This window comes from Schistocerca nitens, chromosome 2, assembly GCF_023898315.1.
Source record: "Schistocerca nitens isolate TAMUIC-IGC-003100 chromosome 2, iqSchNite1.1, whole genome shotgun sequence".
NCBI classification, from domain to species: domain Eukaryota; kingdom Metazoa; phylum Arthropoda; class Insecta; order Orthoptera; family Acrididae; genus Schistocerca; species Schistocerca nitens.
Window position 1 is genome coordinate 979194344 of NC_064615.1, and position 17802 is coordinate 979212145.

Consider the following 17802-nt stretch of genomic DNA (forward strand, 5'->3'; position numbering starts at 1 on the left):
CGTGCAGGGCTTTTGTGGGATTTTAGGGCATTTGGTTGGTGAGGTTTGACTACGAAACTGCATCTCGATTTTAGAACACATCGGTAAGTGTTTTTAGTGATGATCGAAGCGATTTGGCGTTCGGTTACGCAGCATCGAACCAAATGATAACTGAACTGCACTAGATCAGTTTCCGAAGCTTTTATACAAAATGTTAAAATTATTAGCAATTTACAGGTGACCGCTGGAGATCTGCAGCTGCTCCTACACAACGAGATCGTCGAGCACCATTAATTACTGTCCAGCGATGGTGCTAGACGAAAGCTGGACGTCGGCAACAAATCAGCTTTACGAAGCCTCTTTTATTTTCCAGCTAGAAAAAAAAACGTTTAATTAAACGAGCTGAATTATAAACTTATAATTATTATACACAAACCTTGTTAGTATGGTAGGCAAGTATCAGTGCAACGACAAAAACAACAACAAACAAACAAAAATTAAAATTGACGGTCTTTTCGGCTTTTCGCCTCACTGAATTTGTTTTAAGATTACGTCATAGTCAACAACAGCTGCTATTTTCGCTTCAGCTGATAGCACTGACAACGAAGATAGTCCTTCTTGACTCATCGTGCTTCTCAAGTAGGTCCAATCAGTTTTAACTTTGTGAAGCCTCTCTCGGTCGAAGCTGTACTGACCACAACTGTGAACATGATTTTCATTATTATGTAAACATTTGTAAACATTTGGATATACTTCTCCCAGATTATTTTTTAAATTGTGCCGAATAAGTTATATGTTATTTAAGGCGAAAGATATGATCCATCAACATTAACAAAGACACGACAGTCACTTTAGTGTCTGTAGAATTTATTATCTTCTCTGGATATTTGCAATCCCGGCGGCAAAGTACCTTCTTCCCACTACGTTCATCAGACGTACTGGTTTCATTGTATTGTAAATGTTGTCTCGTGGAACGTCTTTAGTCAAAGCACTCAGGTTTTCAGTACTCTCGGTAATTACTGAATCATAAATGGCAGCACGTGCTCTTTTTATATTATTTGCAAATCTGATAAATAACTTGGGAAACCTGTTCAAAAACAATTTTACCCACCCAGAGCGAGGGAGGTTGTTTCGGGAAGATTTCACTGTTCTTCCATCCACTGCGAGGTACGACTTGGCAATAAATTGAAATTCCACTTCATCCACGGAAATTAAAAATCACAAATTTTATCTATGTGGCTGGCGAAGGCCAGTTCATCTTCAGTAGCAAAGTGGTCGGATGTCCAGGTTTATTCAAAACACTCATTCCTCAGTCTCCTTTTTATCGTAGACCTACTTATTCTGAAGTATGCTGAGACTCTTTGAGACATTTCTCCACACCTTACAGCATATAATCATTCTTCCATTTTTTTCTCTTGTGAAATCCGCATACGTTCTGCCCCCAGGGGGTCTTGTGTAATTTCGAGTCTTTTTTGACTCCAGATTTGCAAATAAATAAACATAAACAATATACAAATCATTTAATGAAATGAATTTACAAAACTTAATGATATACATTATTTTGCAATGAAATTTGGAAATGGATCTGGGTCCAAGTAACCGTACCTTTAAGTTATAAGCACATTCATTATTCACCAAATATATAAATTTTACCGGGCGTTCGGTGTCATTATAATTCGAACACACTCTCTTCAATATGTATGGGCGCACGCAAACTGAGCAGAGCTTCTCGGCAGAGTGGTAGTGCGCAGAACGGAGAAAAATATTGGCCCCATGCACTCGAATTGCCCCTACCACCCTCCATCACCAGTTTCATTCTTAAACTGTCTTGTCCGCAGCTCGTGGTCGTGCGGTAGCGTACTCGCTTTCCACGCCCGGGTTCCCGGGTTCGATTCCCGGCGGGGTCAGGGATTTTCTCTGCCTCGTGATGACTGGGTGTTGTGTGATGTCCTTAGGTTAGTTAGGTTTAAGTAGTTCTAAGTTCTAGGGGACTGATGACCATAGCTGTAAAGTCCCATAGTGCTCGGAGCCATTTGAACCATTTTTTTTAAACTATCTTGTTTTTGGACCCCTTTACTGCCTCCTCCACCGCTGGGACTTACATTGCCACCCTCTCAGTACGGACCTTGTGACCGAATAAAAAGCTACAAATCTTTTTGTACGAGGGGCCTTCAGTAAGTAAGGCAAAATATTTTTTTATTTTTTTTCTGAAAGTAGATTTGTTTTATTCAAGATTCCAATACGCCCCACTCTCTCTTGACCCTATTTTTCAACGGAAGCTGCGTCCATTGCGACGGCCTTAAGCCACCTTACTGGAAGGGCTTGTACGTCTGCATGATACCACTGAACTGGTCAATGGCGGAGCCGACGTCTTGCTGCATCAATAATCTCCCGATCATCTACGTTCTGCTTCCCGCTGTGTGCGTCCTTAATTGGGCCACACAGATGGACGCCGGAAGGTGCCACTTTCAGGCTGTAGGGTGGGCGAGAAAGAACAGTCCAGTGAAGTTTTTTGAGCTCTTCTCCAGTGGGCAGACTTGTGTGGGGCCTTGCGTTGTCATGGAGCAGAAGAATTTCTTTTGTGTGAGGCGTGTTTTTTAAGTAAGGTCCGTTTGAACATAAGTACACAACGAAAGGTTACTTCAAAAAAAGTAAATTTATTTTCAGAAAGTACATACTTCGCTCTATTTTTCGACATAGTTGCCAAGTTTGTTCAAACATGTATGATGCCTGTCAACCACTTTTAAAATACCCACTTCATAAAAACTTGGCGCCTGCTCCGATAACCAAGAGTTCACTGCCGTCTTACCGTCGTCGTCGTCATTGTAAAGGTCGCCACTGAGGTGTTGTTTGAGGTGGAGGAACAGATGGTAATCGCCCGGCGCAAGATCAGGACTGTAGGGTGGATGGTCTAAAACTTCCCAGCCAAAACTGTCCAATAAATCGCACGTCTGACCTGCAGTGTGAGGTCTTGCATTGTCATGGAGAAGAACAATTCCCTTTGTCAGCAGGCCGCGTCTTCTATTTTGAATCGCTCTGCGTAGCTTTTTCAGGGTTTGGCGGTGTGCTTCTGCATTGATAGTGGTTCCTCGTTGCATGAAATCGACCTTCAAAACACCATGCCTATCCCAAAACACCGACGCCATGATTTTGCGCTGGGAGAGAGTCTGTTTGGCCTTCACCTTTACAGGCTAGTGTGTGTGTGTGTCTCCAGTCCATGTTCTGTTGCTTCGATTCGGGCGTGATATGCGAAACACATGTTTCGTCTCCAGTTACGATCTGACTCAAGAAGCCGACACCTTCTTCGTGATAACGAGTCAAGAACTTCATCACACACTCAAATCTTTGGTTTTCGTGTCCTCTGTTAGGAGTTTTGGGACCCAACGGGAGCACAGTCTCCTAAACTTTAGGTGTTCAGAGACACTGTTGTAAAGCACTGATCTCGACACGTCAGGAAATTCGTTTGAGAGACCTGTTATTGTGAAGCGCCTGTTCTCACGAATCCTCGCTTCAGCTGAAGCCACCGAATCGTCTGTAATCAGAGAAGGGAGACCGGAGCGTCCTCATCATGGACGTTGTCACGTACCCATTTACACACTTTGCTTTCACTCATAACAGTATCACCGTGCACTTCGCAAATCTGTCGATGAATTTCTTCAGCAGTCAGGTCACTTGCTGAGAAAAATCGTATCACTGAGCTTACCTCACACGCGGCGGGCGAGTTGATAGTCTTAAATATTTTGAAAGCACAGAACAGAACCGTACAGGTTAGCTACAGAGCTGAAACTGAGCACAGTTGTTCCCGAGGCATGCCGGCACACGACGCACACGCTCGTTGCGGAATGCGCGCGAACTACTAATGTCTACAAGAAAACGGACCTTTCTTAAAAACACGTCTCTTATTCTTGTGACGAGATACAATGAAGTCGGTTCTTCAGTTTCATGAGGGTAGTACATTACACTTCTGAGTTGGTCGTTGCACCATGAGGGAGGACATCAAATAGGATAACTCTCCTGAGCTCCAAAAGATCGTCACCATGACTTTAACTGCTGAGGGTTCGGCTTTCAACTTTTTCTTCTGGGGAGAAGTGGTGTGATGTCACTTCACGGATTGCCGTTTCGTCTCCAGTTCTAAGTGATTATCCAATCTTTCGTCGCCTTGAGGATGTTCGACAAAAAATTATCACAATCATCCTCATAACGCGCTAGCAGTTCCAAACAGACGGCCTTTACGGTCTTCTGTTAGGCGGTAAGAAACCCCTGCAGGTACAACTCTGGGTATCCAAACTGGTGGACGAGTGTGTCGGCACTACCAACAGAGACGTCCTGTTGTGCAGCGAAGTGCTTCATTATGATGAATCGATCACTTCGAATGAGAGTGTCGGCACGTTCCAGCATTGCAGCAGTCAGTGCTGTGTCCGGTCGTCTGGCACGTGGGAGATGGGACAGGTTTGCGCGACCTTGTTGCGACGCTTCGCCCAACGATTAAACGAGGTTTTGTTCACCGCCCGGTCTCCGAAGACATTCTGCAAGCCTATGAGTATCTGCGATACTCTGGTCTTCTGCCAAAAGAAACTCAATGTCAGATCTCTGCTTGGGACGTACCTCCGTTCAAATGGCTCTAAGCACTATGGGACTTAACATCTAAGGTCATCAGTCCCCTAACTAACCTAAGGACATCACACACATCCATACCCGAGGCAGGATAGGAATCTGCGACCGTATCAGCCCCGTGGTTCCCGACTGAAGCGCCTACAACCGCTCGGCCACAACGGCCGGCCGTACCTCCGTGACAGACACCATTTTGAAGGCTACGTATAGTGCCGCTACCTATTGGAACTTCGAAAAAGTCTAGGAGCCGAAGCGGGAATATACCACTATGTCCCATAATGAATTCTACTTTTTTTTCAGCCGGCCGGTGTGGCCGAGCGGTTCTAGGCGCTTCAGTCTGGAACCGCGCGACCGCTACGGTCGCAGGTTCGAATCCTGCCTCGGGCATGCATGTGTCTGGTGTAATTAGGTTAGTTAGATTTAAGTAGTTCTAAGTTCTAGGGGACTGATCACCTCAGATGTTAAGTCCCATAGCGCTCAGAGCCATTTGAACCATTTTTTTTCCAACGAAATTAGCCGAGAAAGAAAATGTGTAGCATTACTTCTCGAACGCCCCTGATAAATAGAAATATTAAACAATAGAAAAATGCATACAAATCTGTCTCCATGGCAGACCTCTCGTCATCCACCACCTCCCTAGTGACCGTATGTACGCTAAGTTGTGAGCAGGCACCTTAGTCAGCAACACCTATAACTCGACTTGTTGTTATAGCTTCCAGTAGTTTGCTTTCCTGCACATACGCGGGTAGTTTTTTAAGTCTGGTAAATTTCTGTGCGTCTTCATGCTTAGTAAGCTTGATTATAATCAAGCTTACTAAGCATGAAGACGCACAGAAATTCTTTATACGATCCTTGAAATAATTATTTCAAGGATCGTATAAAGAATTGCAACAATATACAACGTAAAGTACATTGTTGAGACCCGTCTGAATTGGTTAGTGTATCGACTACCACTGAAAATGTAGAAAACCAGGTTTCGTGCTGTTATCAAACATTTTCGTTTAAATGGTTGTACTGCCACAAAAATGAAAACAGATTTATATGATGACGCGGACTCTGCACCATCATTTTAGACCACTTACTTTTGGATTAATGAATTTAAATGTTGCCGTTCAAGCACCAAAGACGAAACGCGCTCTGGCCGCCAATTGAGATCACCACAAAGGAAACCACTGACACAATCGATGATATGATAATGCAAGACCACTGAATGAAAATTCGTGACATTTATGAGCCTGTAGGCATCTCAACTGAGTGAGTGCATAGTTTCCTGCACAGAGAATTGGTTCAAATGGCCCGGAGGACTATGGGACTTACCTGCTGAGGTCATCAGTCCCCTAGAACTACTTAAACCTAACTAACCTAAGGACATCACACACATCCACGCCCGAGGCAGGATTCGAACCTGCGACCGTAGCGGTCGCGCGGTTCCAGACTGGAGCGCCTAGAACCGCTCGGCCACATCGGCCGGTCGTGGAGAACTGGCTATGATGAAACTGTGCCGAGGTGGTTGCCGCAATTGGTCACAGTCGACCAAAAGCGCATCTAACACAACATTTCAACACAGCGTCTGACGACTTCTAATGCAATCGGCAAGACTTTCTGCTACGATTTATAACTGTAGATGAAACTTGAATCCATCACTACACACCAGAGTCAAAACGGCTGTGAAAACAATGGCCAAAGGCAGGTAAAAATGCACCGAAGAAGCCAAACACCATTTCGTCAGCTGGTAAGGTGATGGAACATTCCTAATGAATAGTCCTCATAGATTACTCGGAAAAGCCAGAAGCTTAACTGGACCCTATTATGCCTCACTGTTGGGTCATTTGAAACGTGCGTTGGCTGATAGATCAAAGTTGGTACGAAAAACGTGCTCTTTCATCAGGGTAATGCGCCATCCCACAAACCGGTGGTAACAATGGCGAAAAAGCATGCACTAGGCTTTGAGTTGGTTCCTCATCCACCCTGTTAACCCGACTTGGCCCAAAGTGACTTCTTCATGTTCTGTAATTTGAAACTCGGCTTGCTGGGAAGAAATTTTTATCAGATGAGTGATAGTTGCAATCTGCAAGTATTCCGCAGAGTTTGACAGAATTTATGTTTCCGAGGGAATAAAAAAGTTGTAGGATCGCTGGACCAAGCGTATATCCCTCAACAAAATGGCTCTGAGCACTATGGGACTTAACATTTGTGGTCATCAGTCCCCTAGAACTTAGAACTACTTAAACCTAACTAACCGAAGGACATCACACACATCCATGCCCGAGGCAGGATTCGAACCTGCGACCGTAGTGATTGCGCGGTTCCAGACTGAAGCGCCTAGAACCGCTCGACCACACTGGCCGGCTCGGGTGTAGGGTACAGTTCTTGTGGAGCGGGGGGCAGAAATGACTAAAACACTGAAACAGCATGCACCTACTGAGTGCTTTTATATAAAATGTACTGTATTATTTTTCTAATATTCAATGCAGTACTGTTAGTCGGTCACTACTGCAACTAGTAAATAAACATGTATCAGTACATTTATGCTAAGAAATACAAATTTTTTATTCATTCAGAAGCATAAATTAAAATATGTAATATACTAGTTGTACCTGGCCACGTTTTGTTGTGGCTCAAGCCGCTTGAATGGAAGCGAAAGAAAAGAAAAGAGCACAGGTTTCTAATGATGAAGATGATGATGATGTCCCATATTCCGAGGAGCGTAGGGGACGATGCGGGAGACCCGCACCGCTGTACTAGGCAAGGTCCTAGTGAAGGTGGTTTGCCATTGCCTTCCTGCTACCGTAGTGGTGATGAATGATGATGAAGACGATACAAAAACACTCACAAGGGAACCTCCCCATCGCACCCCCCTCAGATTTAGTTATAAGTTGGCACAGTGGATAGGCCTTAAAAAAACTGAACACAGATCAATCGAGAAAACAGGAAGAAGTTGTGTGGAACTATGAAAAAAATAAGCAAAATATACAAACTGAGTAGTCCATGTGCAAGATAGGCAACATCAAGGAGAGTGTGCGCTCAGGAGCGCCGTGGTCCCCTGGTCAGCGTGAGTAGCTGTGGAACGAGAGGTCCTTGGTTCAAGGCTTCCCTCCAGCGAAAAGTTTAATTTTTTATTTTCAGACAATTATTATCTGTCCGTCCGTCCGTCCGTCCGTCCGTCCGTCCGATCCGAGGTAACTGCGCCGTAGTATGGGGACACTACACCTAAACAAACATCGAAACACACGACGCACATGCCGTCACCAGTGTCGTATAGAATACATCAGACGTGTTTTACTGTCGAGGAATCGGTTGACCTGTGACCTTGCGATCAAATGTTTTCGGTTCTCATTGGAGAGGCACGTCCTTTTGTCTACTAATCGCACGGTTTTGCGGTGCGGTCGCAAAACTCAGACACTAAACTTATTACAGTGAACAGAGACGTCAATGAACGAACGGACAGATCATAACTTTGCGAAAATAAACTTTTCACTCGAGGGAAGACTTGAATCAAGGACATCTCGTTCCGCAGCTGCTCACGCTAACCACGGGACCACAGCGATCCTGAGCTCACACTATCCTTGATGTTACCTATCTTGCGCATGGACTACTCAGTTTGTATATTTTGCTTATTTTTTTCATACTTCCACGCAACTTCTTCCTGCTTTCTCGATTGATCGGTGTTCAGTTTTTCAAGGCCTATCCACTGTGCCAACTTATAACTAAATCTGAGGGGGGGTGCGATGGGGAGGTTCCCTTGTCAGTCATCTCGAGGCAGGGAAAATCCCTGACACCGCCGGGAATCGAACACGGGACCCCGTGCGCGAGAAGCGAGAACGCTACCGCAAGACCACTTTTTTTCCGTTCGTTATATCTGCTCGGAGCGGACGTCGAACGACACCCGTTTCAGTTCGTTGTTGATCCATTAACTCAGTTTTTTTTATTACAGAGGGCAGCTAGCCCTCTGACCGAACACGCTGAGTTACCGTGCCGGCTTTTTTGTTGATCGTTGTGTTTGATCCTTGCGGACACCACATGACATCTGTTCAAGTTCGTTTGTTGATCCTTCCACTCAGTTTTTTTTTTTTTTTTTTTTTTTTTTTTTTTTTTTTTTTTTTTTTTTTTACAGAGGCCAACTGGCTCTCTGGCCGAATACGCTGAGCTACCGTGCTGGCACCACGAGCTGCCCATGGGAATTGGTTATAAGTTCTAATCTCCTTCTGTATCTTGTCTCTGTTCATATCCCACTCCCCGTTTCTTTGTAGATCTCCTTCTACTTCCCTCTCTCTCTGCCGATCACCTCCTCCCATTCTCTCTGTCCATCTTATTCTCCCCACTTTCCCAACTCCTCCTGCCCTATCTCTCTGTCCATTTCCTCCTTCCTTTTTTCTATGTTCATTTCCTCCCACTCCTCTGTCCATCTCCTTCTCTACCGCTTCCTGACCCTGCTGACCCTCGTTTAATCTTACTGCAAACTCAGATCCTGTAGTAGTATTCTAATGACTAAGGCATAAATATAACTTTCCTGTCTGCTAAAAACGTTTCACTATTGTAGTGTCCAAACGTTCACCAGAGTTACATGTAAAAATTTGAAGTGAATCGGAAAAGTAGATTTTATGATTTTCAGTTACAATGAATCCCTTTTATTTATGGCATACATGTATATTTATAGATTATATGCATTAAAATATTCCTATATTGAAGAATTAGGTACCTATAAACACGCACTATTAGAATTCAACGCAGTCCTTGAAGAATTTTCGGAGATTTTAGGTCCTGAAGAAACAAGTATCGACGTTTGTACATACATAGAAACTGTAAATGCACCTAATCGCAAATCTCCGAAAGTTTTCGACCGAATTATTTGAAATTTGGACACAAAGTTGCACTGGAATACGAGCGTGCTTCTATACACCTTTTTTAAAGTGTATTTAATACATAATTTTTTATAAATTTAATAATAGGGGATGGTCTGTCAGAACGTTATATAAAGGTGTATTTTTAGGTACCGTACCTGTTTGTTGCTGAAGTCAGTTGGGTTTATATAACCTATATAAATAAAAATGTAAATGTCTGTTTGGCCAAAAATCATATATCTTTGGAAGTCCTTGACCGACTGCTTTGAAATTTTTACACAACGTTGCATTCTAATAAATGCAGCTAAAAACACGCCTGTCTATAACGTTTTGAAAATATTTTGTGATAACGTTTCCCTAGTACTAAATTTATAAAAAAATTGTGTATTACATATATTTAAAAAACTTATATAAAAGGACATGCGTATTCCAGTGCAACGTTGTTAGACTTTCAAAGCATTCCGTCGAAAACATTCAGTCTGCGATTAGACACGTTTACACTTTCTCTATAAGAACAAACGTAGGCTCTTGTTTCTTCAGAGTCTCCTATCTCCGAAAGTTCTTCATGAACTGCTTTGAAATTTTGACACAACGTTGAATCCTAATAGGGCGTGGTTTTAGGTGCCTAATTCTTTAATATATGTATGTATTTAACACATACAATATATAAATATACATATATGCAATATATACAGGGAAAACGTTGTCACCGAAAATTTCAAAATTTACCTTTACGATTTACTTCAAATACGGAGGCATTACTTTCAAGCCGGCCGATGTGGCCAAGCGGTTCTAGGCGCTTCAGTCTGGAACCGTGCGACCGCTACGGTCGCAGGTTCGAATCCTGCCTCGGGCATGTTGTGTGTGATGTCCTTAGGTTAGTTAGGTTTAAATAGTTCTAAGTTCTAGGGGACTGATGACCTCAGATGTTAAGTCCCATAATGCTCAGAGCCATTTGAACCAGCCAGCCATTACTTTTCAGCAGGCCCTCGTAATCATTGTAGCGTAATTTCGCTTACGTCCCCAGCCTCTACATCTACATCTACATCCATACTCCGCAAGCCACCTGACGGTGTGTGGCGGAGGGTACCTTGAGTACCTCTATCGGTTCTCCCTTCTATTCCAGTCTCGTATTGTTCGCGCAAAGAAGGATTGCCGGTATGCCTCTTGTGTGGGCTCTAATCTCTCCGATTTTATCCTCATGGTCTCTTCGCGAGATATACGTAGGAGGGAGCAATATACTGCTTGACTCTTCGGTGAAGGTATGTTCTCGAAGCTTTAACAAAAGCCTGTACCAAGCTACTGAGCGTCACTCCTGCAGAGTCTTCCACTGGAGTTTGTCTATCATCTCCGTAACGCTTTCGCGATTACTAAATGATCCTGTAACGAAGCGCGCTGCTCTCCGTTGGATCTTCTCTATCTCTTTTATCAACCCTAACTTTTACGGATCCCACACCACTGAACAGTATTCAAGCAGTGGGCGAACAAGTGTACTGTAACCTACTTCCTTTGTTTTCGGACTGCATTTCCTTAGGATTCTTCCAATGAATCTCAGTCCGGCATCTGCTTTACCGACGATTAATTTTATATGATCATTCCATTTTAAATCACTCCTAATGCCTACTCTCAGGTTATTTATGTAATTAACTGCTTCCAGTTGCCGGCCGAAGTGGCCGCGCGGTTCTGGCGCTGCAGTCTGGAACCGCGAGACCGCTACGGTCGCAGGTTCGAATCCTGCCTCGGGCATGGATGTGTGTGATGTCCTTAGGTTAGTTAGGTTTAACTAGTTCTAAGTTCTAGGGGACTAATGACCTTAGCAGTTGAGTCCCATAGTGCTCAGAGCCATTTGAACCATTTTTTTGCTTCCAGTTGCTGGCCTGCTATTTTGTAGCTAAATGATAAGGGATCTTTCTTTCTATGTATTCGCAGCACATTACACTTGTCTACATTCAGATTCAATTGCCATTCCCTGCACCATGCGTCAATTCGTTGCAGATCCTCCTACATTTCAGTACAATTTTCCATTGTTACAACCTCTCGATATACCACAGCATCATCCGCAAAAAGCCTCAGTGAACTTCCGATGTTATCCACAAGGTCATTTATGTATTGTGAATAGCAACGGTCCTACGACACTCCCCTGCGGCACACCTGCAATCGCTCTTACTTCGGAAGACTTCTCTCCATTGAGAATGACATGCTTCGTTCTGATACCTAGAAACTCTTCAATCCAATCACACATTTGGTCTGATATTCCATATGCACTTAATTTGTTCATTAAACGACTGTGGGGAACTGTATCAAACGCCTTGCGGAAGTCAAGAAACACGGCATCTACCCGTGTCTATGGCCCTCTGAGTCTCGTGGACGAATGGAGCAAGCTGGGTTTCACACGATCGTCCTCCCTAAGCAGCCCTCCTTTCTTCCAGATGGTCCTCGCCGGCTGTGGGGAAATCTGAGGCCACGCCTGACAAGTTTCCCACGGCTTGCACGGCCGCTCGGCCTCGCCGGGTGCGCATTTTGTATCGTACGCCAGCAGGCTCCGTACGCAGACTACACATTACTGGCTGGTTGCGCTTAGGGAGCGCTGATAAATTCGGCGTCTTTACGGCGGTGGCGATCAGATAATTCAGCCGGGCTGGCGGATCGCTCAAGGTGAACGCGCGACTGTGGTGCCCGGGTTTCCCTGGGCCTTTGCTGACAGGTACCGCGGATTTCCCTGCCCGGCCGCCGCTCCAACTTCACGTGTCGAATTTTCTGCACCGTTGTTTACGTTTCGCACTGTTGCAACTGACACGTGTTTTTGTCGGGGAGGATGCTGCATGTTGTAAGTTTTCCAAAGTGACTAATATTCAGTGTAAGGTTTCTGTGCTTTCTAACTTCTGGCCATCCTGAATGTGTTGACTGCTGTCTCCATAAATGCCTTCCTCTGTAAGTTTTCTACTTTCCAAGTCCCTATCTTTGTGAACTTCTAGATGTACTAAAAGAGCCATATTTTAACTATATATGAAAGGTAGTACCTGTTCATCTACATCTACATCCATACTCCGCAAGCCACCTGACGGTGTGTGGTGGAGGGTACCTTGAGTACCTCTATCGGTTCTCCCTTCTATTCCAGTCTCGCATTGTTCGTGGAAAGAAGGATTGTCGGTACGCTTCTGTGTGGACTCTAATCTCTCTGATTTCATCCTCATGGTCTCTTCGCGAGATATACGTAGGAGGGAGCAATATACTGCTTGACTCTTCGGTCAAGATATGTTCTCGAAACTTTAACAAAAGCCCGTACCGAGCTACTGAGCGTCTCTCCTGCAGAATCTTCCACTGGAGTTTATCTATCATCTCCGTAACGCTTTCGCGATTACTAAATGATCCTGTTACGAAGCGCGCTGCTCTCCGTTGGATCTTCTCTATCTCTTCTATCAACCCTATCTGGTTCGGATACCACACTGCTGAGCAGTATTCAAGCAGTGGGCAAACAAGCGTACTGTAACCTACTTCCTTTGTTTTCGGACTGCATTTCCTCAGGATTCTTCCAATGAATCTCAGTCTGGCATCTGCTTTACCAACGATCAACTTTATATGATCATTCCATTTTAAATCACTCCTAATGTGTACTCCCAGATAATTTATGGAATTAACTGCTTCCAGTTGCCGACCTGCTATTTTGTAGCTAAATGATAAGGGATCTATCTTTCTATGTATTCGCAGCATATTAAACTTGTCTACATTCAGATTCAATTGCCATTCCCTGCACCATGCGTCAATTCGTTGCAGATCCTCCTGCATTTCAGTACAATTTTCCATTGTTACAACCTCTCGATGTACCACAGCATCATCTGCAAAAAGCCTCAGTGAACTTCCGATGTCATCCACCAGGTCATTTATGTATATTGTGAATAGCAACGGTCCTACGACACTCCCCTGCGGCACACCTGCAATCACTCTTACTTCGGAAGACTTCTCTCCATTGAGAATGACATGCTGCGTTCTGTTATCTAGGAACTCTTCAATCCAACCACACAATTGGTCTGATAGTCCATATGCTCTTGCTTTGTTCATTAAACGACTGTGGGGAACTGTATCGAACGCCTCGCGGAAGTCATGAAACACGGCATCTACCTGGAAACCCGTGTCTATGGCCCTCAGAGTCTCGTGGACGAATAGCGCGAGCTGGGTTTCACATGACCGTCTTTTTCGAAACCCATGCTGATTCCTACAGAGTAGATTTCTAGTCTCCAGAAAAGTCATTACACTCGAACATAATACGTGTTCCAAAATTCTACAACTGATCGACTTTAGAGATATAGGTCTATAGTTCTGCACATCTGTTCGACGTCCCTTCTTGAAAACGAGGATGACCTGTGCCCTTTTCCAACCCTTTGGAACGCAACGCTCTTCTAGAGACCTACGGTACACCGCTGGAAGAAGGGGGGCAAGTTCCTTCGCGTACTCTGTGTAAAATCGTATCCCATCAGGTCCAGCGGCGTTTACTCTTTAGAGCGATTTTAATTGTTTCTCTATCCCTCTGTCGTCTATTTCGATGTCTACCATTTTGTTATCTGTGCGACAATCTAGAGAAGGAACTACAGTGCAGTCTTCCTCTGTGAAACAGCCTTGGAAAAAGACATTTAGTATTTCGGCCTTTAGTCTGTCGTCCTCTGTTTCAGTACCATTTTGGTCACAGAGTGTTTGGACATTTTGTTTTGATCCACCTACCGATTTGACATAAGACCAAAATTTCTTAGGATTTTCTGCCAAGTCAGTACATAGAACTTTACTTTCGAATTCAGTGAACGCCTCTCGTATAGCCCTCCTCACACTACATTTCGCTTCGCATAATTTTTGTTTGTCTCCAAGGCTTTGGCTATTTTTATGTTTGCTGTGAAGTTCCCTTTGCTTCAGCAGCAGTTTTCTAACTCGGTTGTTGTACCACGATGGCTCTTTTCCATCTCTTACGATCTTGCTTGGCACATACTCATCTAACGCATATTGTACGATGGTTTTGAACTTTGTCCACTGATCCTCAACACTATCTGTACTTGAGACAAAACTTTTGTGTTGAGCCGTCAGGTACTCTGTAATCTGCTTTTTGTCACTTTTGCTAAACAGAAAAATTTTCCTACCTTTTTTAATATTGCTGTTTACGGCTGAAATCATCGATGCAGTAACCGCTTTATGATCGCTGATTTCCTGTTCTGCGTTAACTGTTTCAAATAGTTCGGGTCTGTTTGTCACCAGAAGGTCTAATATGTTATCGCCACGAGTCGGTTCTCTGTTTAACTGCTCAAAGTAGTTTTCAGATAAAGCACTTAAAAAAAATTCACTGGATTCTTTGTCCCTGCCACCCGTTATGAACGTTTGAGTCTCCCAGTCTATATCCGGCAAATTAAAATCTCCACCCAGAACTATAACATGGTGGGGAAATCTACTCGAAATATTTTCCAAATTATCCTTCAGGTGCTCAGCCACAACAGCTGCTGAGCCAGGGGGCCTATAGAGACCTCCAATTACCATGTCTGAGCCTGCTGTTCCCGAAAGAACAGATACCATTGATGACCGTGCAGCTTTCCTAGAATGAAAATATGGCTACCCGGCTATTGACCTTCTTGTGCGAACGCACACGCTATGCCCCAACTCGTACGTGACTTGGTAGATTAATCTGCCACGAGTAATGAGTGTGATGGGCAAACGTCTATTAGGCGCAGTGGTGTGGACATGTTGGGAATGTGTGTCTCTCGGAGAGCGTGCAAGGGATAAGTCCCTGCAGACATGTCCTTTGTGCCCTTCGTGGCTCAGATGGATAGAGCGTCTACAATGTGAGAAGGAGATCCCGGGTTCGAGTCCCGATCGGTGCACACATTTTCAACATGACCCCAATGATGCATATCAACGCCTGGTTGCAGCTAGGGTGTCGATTTAATTATCATTTCATTCCAGATAAGCTGTACGGTCATCAATGGCATCTGTTCTTTCGGGAACAGATACTACCTTTCGTACACTACTGGCCGTTAAAATTGCTACACCAAGAAGAAATGCAGATGATAAACTGGTATTCGTTGGGCAAATATATTATACTAGAACTGACATGGGCCGGCCGGAGTAGCCACGCGATTCTAAGCGCTTCAGTCTGGAACCGCGCGACCACTACGGTCGCAGGTTCGAATCCTACCTCGGGCATGAATGTGTGTGAAGTCCTTAGGTTAGTTAGGTTTAAGTAGTTGTAAGTTCTAGGGGACTGATGACCTCAGCTGTTAAGTCCCATAGTGCTCAGAGCCATTTGAACCATTTTTGAGAACTGACATGTGATTACATTTTCAGGCAATTTGGGTGCATAGATCCCAGAACAACCACCTCTGGCCGTAATAACGGCCTTGATACGCCTGGGCATTGAGTGAAACAGAGCTTGGATGGCGTGTACAGGTACAGCTGCCCATGCAGCTTCTACACGATACCACAGTTCATCAAGAACAGTGACTGGCGTATTGAGAAGAGCCAGTTACTCGGCCACCATTGACCAGACGTTTTCAATTGGTGAGAGATCCGGAGAATGTGCTGGCCAGGGCAGCAGTCGAACATTTTCTGTATCCAGAAAGGCCCGTACAGGAGCTGCAACATGCGGTCGTGCATTATCCTGTTGAAATGTAGGGTTTCGCAGGGATCGAATAAAGGGTAGAGCCACGGGTCGTAACACATCTTAAATGTAACGTCCACTGTTCAAAGTGCCGTCAATGGGAACAAGAGGTGTCCGAGACGTGTAACCAATGGCACCCCATACCATCACGCCGGGTGATACGCCAGTATGGCGATGCCGAATACACGCTTCCAATGTGCGTTTACCGCGATGTCGCCAAACACGGATGCGACCATCATGATGCTGTAAACAGAACGTGGAGTCATCCGAAAAAATGACGTTTTGCCATTCGTGCACCCAAGTTCGACGTCGTGTACACCATCGCAGGCGTTCCTGTCTGTGATGCAGCGCCAAGGGTAACCACAGCCATGGTCTCCGAGGTGATTGTCCACGCTGCTGCAAACATCGTCGAACTTTTCGTGCAGGATGGTTGTTGTCTTGCAAACGTCCCCATCTGTTGACTCAGGGATCGAGACGTGGCTGCACGATCTGTTACAGCCATGAGGATAAGATGCCTATCATCTCGACTGCTAGTGATACGATTCCATATTCTGCTAACAGTCATTGGATCTCGACCAACGCGATCAGCAATGTCGCGATACGATAAACCGCAATCGCGATAGGCTAGAATCCGACCTTTATCGAAGTCGGAAACGTGATGGTACGCGTTTCTCCTCCTTACACGAGGCATCACAGCAACGTTTTACCAAGCAACGCCGGTCATTTGCTGTTTGTGTATGAGAAATCGGTTGGAAACTTTCCGCATGTCAGCACGTTGTAGGTGTCGCCACCGGCGCCAACCTTGTGTGAATGCTCTAAAAAGCTAATGATTTGCATATCACAGCATGTTCTTCAGTCGGTTAAATTTCGCGTCTGTAGCACGTCATCTTCGTGGTGTAGAAATTTTAATGGCCAGTAGTGTATATGATTTCGTGAGATTTTTTTTTAGAATCGCTCTCCGCAACGCTCAATGTCCTTAGTCCATTAGTAAATGAAATCTGCCTGTTCTTGGTTAAGTTGCAGCTGCTTCTTCGCATTTCCACTTCACAATCACTTCGCCAGCAGTCGATTTGGGCAGCTTTCGAAAGCTCCGAATGGCCACAAGGATTTCCTACTCGGGTGACATCTCGTCATTAGTCCACGTTCGAACTACACTATCGTGTCCGACCCGTTGCTGCTTCTCTGCTGACAGTAGATTACTCCCCGCCGTCCTTTATAGAGGCGGGTCCGCCTCTCGTGACATCGAGAGATCAGTGCGGCTTAGCATAGTTTGAGAGGTGGCATGAGCCCCCTCTCATATTTCTATCTTACGATTCTCCTCTCTAGTTGCATGCGGTGGAGGGTTGTTATTCCTTCACACGCGGACTTCCCATGCAGCGTCTCTCGCCACCCGGGTGGTCCAGTGACAGGCGGGCTCTTCTGACTTTGAAAGGGTAGGCCGACAGGTGTGGGGGGTCGAGTGAATGCTTTCCGGACGCCGACATTGTCAGGAGACGCGCCCGCGGGGGCCGGAAGCGGCGGCTGGGCTGGAGGTTCCGTTGCTTCGCAGAAGCTTAGCGAAAACACTTTCTGGCGGGCTACCAGCGAGGCGTGGGACTTATGTACCCAGGCAGCTGTGGCGGGAAAATTCCCGCGCTTTCTGCAAAATAGTAACTGTGATTGGCCTGCTCAGGGCATAGCTCCGTGACGGAGCAAAATCAGCACAGAAATTGGCGCCAAGAATCTCCATTGGTGGAATGG